The following is a 4,738-nucleotide window of genomic DNA, read 5'->3' as shown; positions in this document are numbered from 1 at the left end:
GACGTGTGTGAGGACCATGAAAAAACAAAATTAAAGGTGTACAAAGTAATATTTAGTTGGAGATAATGCTCAAAGTTTCATTACAACAATATATCCGGTAATAAAATCTTTTAAAATCGAAACGAATGCAGTAATACAATCCACCAAATAATATTGCAAAACAAATTCTTTCGTTTACTTGTTCTTACTTCTTAGCAAACGAGTAACGACGTGTTCAAGGCGTGTAGAGTAGCGTGTCCAAAAAAGTGCGTCCTACCCCTTTTCTCCTTCTTAATTCCTCCTCTAATTAATTATTTAATTAACCTTCCTAATTTCACCATTAACATCCTACTTAACACAGTAAAAATTAATTTCCTAATTTTGGTTCTTCTTACCCAAAAAAAAAAAAAAAAAAAAATTATAATTCACCCTCCCCACCCATAAAACGCGGTGCTTCATCTCCTCATATAACTCCACCCTCTCTGCCTTAGGGTTCTCTCATCCACCCCACCCCCATTTTCTCTCTCCTAAATTTTCTGCGATCTTCAATCTTTTCTTCATTTTTCAACCTCTCTTTTCATTTTTCTTCATTTTTTCTGTTCTGGGTATTTCTCAATTTCTCCAATTTTCACCATTTTTAGACAATTTTTGCAATTTTTTCAATACCCTAATCAAAAAATTTGTGGAATGCCGGCGAAAGATTAGATTTTGATGAACTTTTTGTATCTGGGTATTTCATAATTTCACCAAAAAAAAAATCTCATTTTTTTTTTGTCATTGATTGAATTTAATTGATACCCAAATCAAATAAATTAGTGGGTATTTTCTCTGAGAAATGCCCGCAACAGATTACCAAGGTTCAGGAAGTCCGTTGACGAATTTCGGCCGTTCGATTTTGAGTATAAGACGTGATCAAGGTCAAGTTCATTCAACAATGGAGGGTTCACATGACCCAACAAATCAAGAATTCGAGCTCGAAACGTTTCAAAAACAAGTAGCAGAGCAATTCAATGAGTTATCATCAGCAGGTCCAGATGAGCTACTTTCTCTTTCTTGGGTTCGTAATTTGTTAGATGTTTTCATTTGTTGTCAAGAAGAATTTCGTATTGTTTTATTTAATAATAAAGGGTATTTGAATCGAGCACCAATGGACCGTTTAATTGGCGAATTTTATGAAAGAAGTGTTAAAGCCCTTGATGTTTGTAATGCAATTAGAGATGGAATTGAACAGGTTAGACAATGGGAGAAATTGCTGGAAATTGTGATTTGTGCTCTTGATAATCAGAAGAGTTTAGGTGAAGGTCAAATTCGCAGGGCGAAAAAAGCTTTGATTGATCTCTTGATTGGAATGTTAGATGAGAAGGAATCGAATGCGGCATTAGCGCATAGAAACCGGTCATTTGGTAGGAATAACGGTAGTAGTGGTGGTGGTGGCAAAGATCATCAAAAGAATATGGGACATTTCCGGTCATTATCTTGGAGCGTTTCGAGGTCGTGGTCGGCCTCGAGACAGCTCCAAGCAATGGGGTATAATCTGAATGCTCCAAGAGCTAATGATGTAATGGCTACAAATGGACTGGCTGTTGCTGTTTATACAATGAGTTGTGTTCTGCTGCTGGTAATGTGGGCTTTAGTAGCTGCAATTCCTTGCCAGGACCGGGGGTTGCAGACCCATTTTTCGATCCCTAGACAGTTCATTTGGGGACCCCCGGTTTCGTCGATTCATGAGAGGATCTTGGAGGAGAGTAAGAAGAAGGACAGGAAGAATGCTTGTGGATTGTTAAAGGAGATTTATCAGACTGAGAAGTGGACTCGACAGATGAATGAATTACTCGATTCGTTGCAGTTCCCTTTGTCTGAGGAGAAGGAGGCCGAGGTTAGGCAACGAGTGGAGGAGCTTAAGCAGGTTTTCGAGACTCTGAAGCAAGGGCTATACCCCTTGGAGAGACAGGTCAGAGAGGTGTTTCATCGGATTGTTAGGAGTCGAACTGAGGGACTCGATTCGTTGGGTCGTGCAGGCAGTTCTGAATGAAAATCGACTGAGTTCGATAGTTTGGATTACATTGGATAGATGGAATACTTTTGTGTTATGGAGTTTTTGGTTTCGCAAAATCAACATTGATGCTGCTTTGCCAAGAAATATATGGATTTAGAAAATGAATGTGTCTTGTATTTATGATTGTGATCAGCAGCAAATATAATTGTGTAGAGATTATATTAAGAAAACAAAAACAAAAAAAAAAAATGTTGGGATCTTCTTGATCCATTATTCAGCTGCTGTTGTTGCTGGGATTATCTGTAGTCTGTCAGGATGCTGTTGCTGTTTGTATAATCCAGAGTTTCAGACAGGGTTTTTGCTTCTGGGTTGTGTAGTTGAACAATGTTCTTCAATCTTGACTGTTTCTTTTTTTTTTTTTTTTTTTTTTTTTTTTTTTTTAATTGTAGTTTTTTTAAATGTGTATTTAGGATTTCTTTTTTCTTGGGATTATGAATATTGGATACTTAACTTCTGTAAGAAGAAAGAAAATTTCTCAAAAGGAAAAAAAAAAAAAAAAAAGCTGAGAAAAATAACCTTTAGTCTTTACTGAAATCGTTTACTCATAGTTCAATTGTTAAATTGTTTGTTATATGCATTAATATCAAATGTAGTTTTATCTTGAATCAAATCAAGCAGCGATTCTAGATACTAGTATTGTAGGTATTCATTCCAAATTACAGTTTACATAAATTTATTTTTTACCATTCTAATAAATATAAATATAGAAGAAATTGCATATGAAAAATTCTAACATAGTACAATACATGCCTCTAATTACTGATTAATTCACTGGAGTACTGATTAGATTATTAGAGTAGTATGCAAGTAGTTCATGATTTGTATGATTAAATTAATGTACACTTATTTCTTTGTCCTCATCTATTTATCAATATCTTGTCTATTGTATTCTCTCTCTCTCTCTCTTTTTTTTTTTTTTATTATTATTTTTTTTTACAACATTTGTCAATTTTGAATAAAATTTGGCCAGATATCTTCCATACTTCTGGATACCTGATGTCTGGAGTTGTCACATTTTTGAAGACAACAATGTTGATATGTTTTAGCTCTTTTGTTTCTTTTGACTCCATACTTCTCTTCTTCATTATGTGACGAACTATTAGTCACAAACTCTTTAATAAGGAAACAAATCGGAGTTAGGGCCTGTTTTGATTTACTGAATTAAGCTGAATTTAATTGAACTGAACTGACTTGAGTTGAACTGAACAGAGCTGGACTGTTTATGAGAAAAGGAAATTAGGAACTGAACTGGATTGATTGGAGTTATGACCTATTCTCATTGACTAAACTCAGCTGAGCTGAACTTAACTTAACTGAACTGAGCTGACCTGAACTGAATTGAACTGAACTGAGCTGAGCTGAATTTCAACGTAAAAGAACAAGCCTTTAAACTGAACTGAACTAAACTAAAATGAATTAGGCTAAAAAGAACATACCCTTAATCCAAGACTAGAACTTGAATATCTTGATACTCTTTGACCTTGTGGTATCAACTCAAAATCATTTAAAAATATGTTTCAAATATCCTTTCAGCATTATGCATTTTTAATTATATCAAATTATTACTTAAAAAAAAAAAATGAACTAATATTTTATTGGAAAATTATTTTACTCTGTATTATATAACGAAGAGAGTATTATGCAGGGGAGGCCGCAATTCTCTGTGGTGTTGACCGTTGTGCCAAAAGACAAAGCTTTGTAATGGCTAAAAATCAGAATAAATAAATAAAAATAAAAAATAATGTGAGATTTTACATGAGAAAGAGTGAGGCCAGGCTGTGTGTTTGGAATAGTTGTCTCCTAAGAAGCAGGCAATAAATATTTGTAAGTATTAGAAACGTAATTAAACAATAAAGATTACTCCTTAATTACACTCGATCTTCACAATCCTAGTCAAGCAAGCAAAACATCCCCATCTTACACATTTTTTACGTTAACTACTCTTCCAAATTTTATCATTTGTCTATCAATTTTAATCATTCATGCTTCAATGCAAGATTTGACAATAGTCAACAACTCATTATAGGATGCAAGTGCGTATACAGTTGTATTAGGGTGACTGTTAACTTGTTTTAATTATCTTTGTACATATATTAAGAAGTCATTTATAAGAGATAAGTAAATTCTTTACTGTATTTTGTGAAGAGAACAACTTGATAAAAAAAAAAAAAATAAATAAATAAATATTAGGTGATTTTCATTAAAGGTAACTTCAAATTTTTTTGTTTTTTTTTTAAATATCCATCACACAATATTTATTGTACACAGTCTAATTTATAAACTTGTGACTAAGGGCATGTTCTCATACGTTGAAATTTAGTTTAGTTCAGTTCAGTTCAGTTCAGCTCCTAATTTCCTTCTCTTATAAAATATTCAGTTCAGTTCAGCTGAGTTCAGTCAATGAGAACATGCCCTAACTTAGGCCATGTTCTTTTGAGCTTCTGGGCAAAGCAGAGCAGATTTCAGCAGAGTAGAGCAGAGCAGATTGAAGCAGAGCATATTTTATTATTATTAGTATTAGTAGTAGTAGTAGTAGTAGTATTTTTAATCAAAGCAGAGCAGAGCAGGGGCAAAGCCGAGCGGATTGAAGCAGAGCAGAGCAGCTCTAAAGAACGGGACCTTAGCAGATAAAACACAAAATACTGAATAAGTAACTAAAGAAATGAAATTAATTAAAATTTTACCATCAAATTACGTTGGAGT

At 33.7% G+C, this 4,738-nt stretch overlaps 1 pseudogene; it reads left to right on the top strand.

Moving 5' to 3' along the window:
- Positions 1-451: 451 nt before the first annotated feature.
- On the top strand, positions 452-2,370 carry LOC145639138 (protein BYPASS1-LIKE pseudogene; annotated as a pseudogene).
- Positions 2,371-4,738: the final 2,368 nt, after the last annotated feature.

Source organism: Chenopodium album, chromosome 7 (genome assembly GCF_948465745.1).
Source record: "Chenopodium album chromosome 7, dcCheAlbu1.1, whole genome shotgun sequence".
Classification (NCBI taxonomy): Eukaryota; Viridiplantae; Streptophyta; class Magnoliopsida; order Caryophyllales; family Amaranthaceae; genus Chenopodium; species Chenopodium album.
The sequence above is the reverse complement of the archived record's forward strand: the minus strand, read 5'-3'. Positions and strand labels throughout refer to the sequence as shown.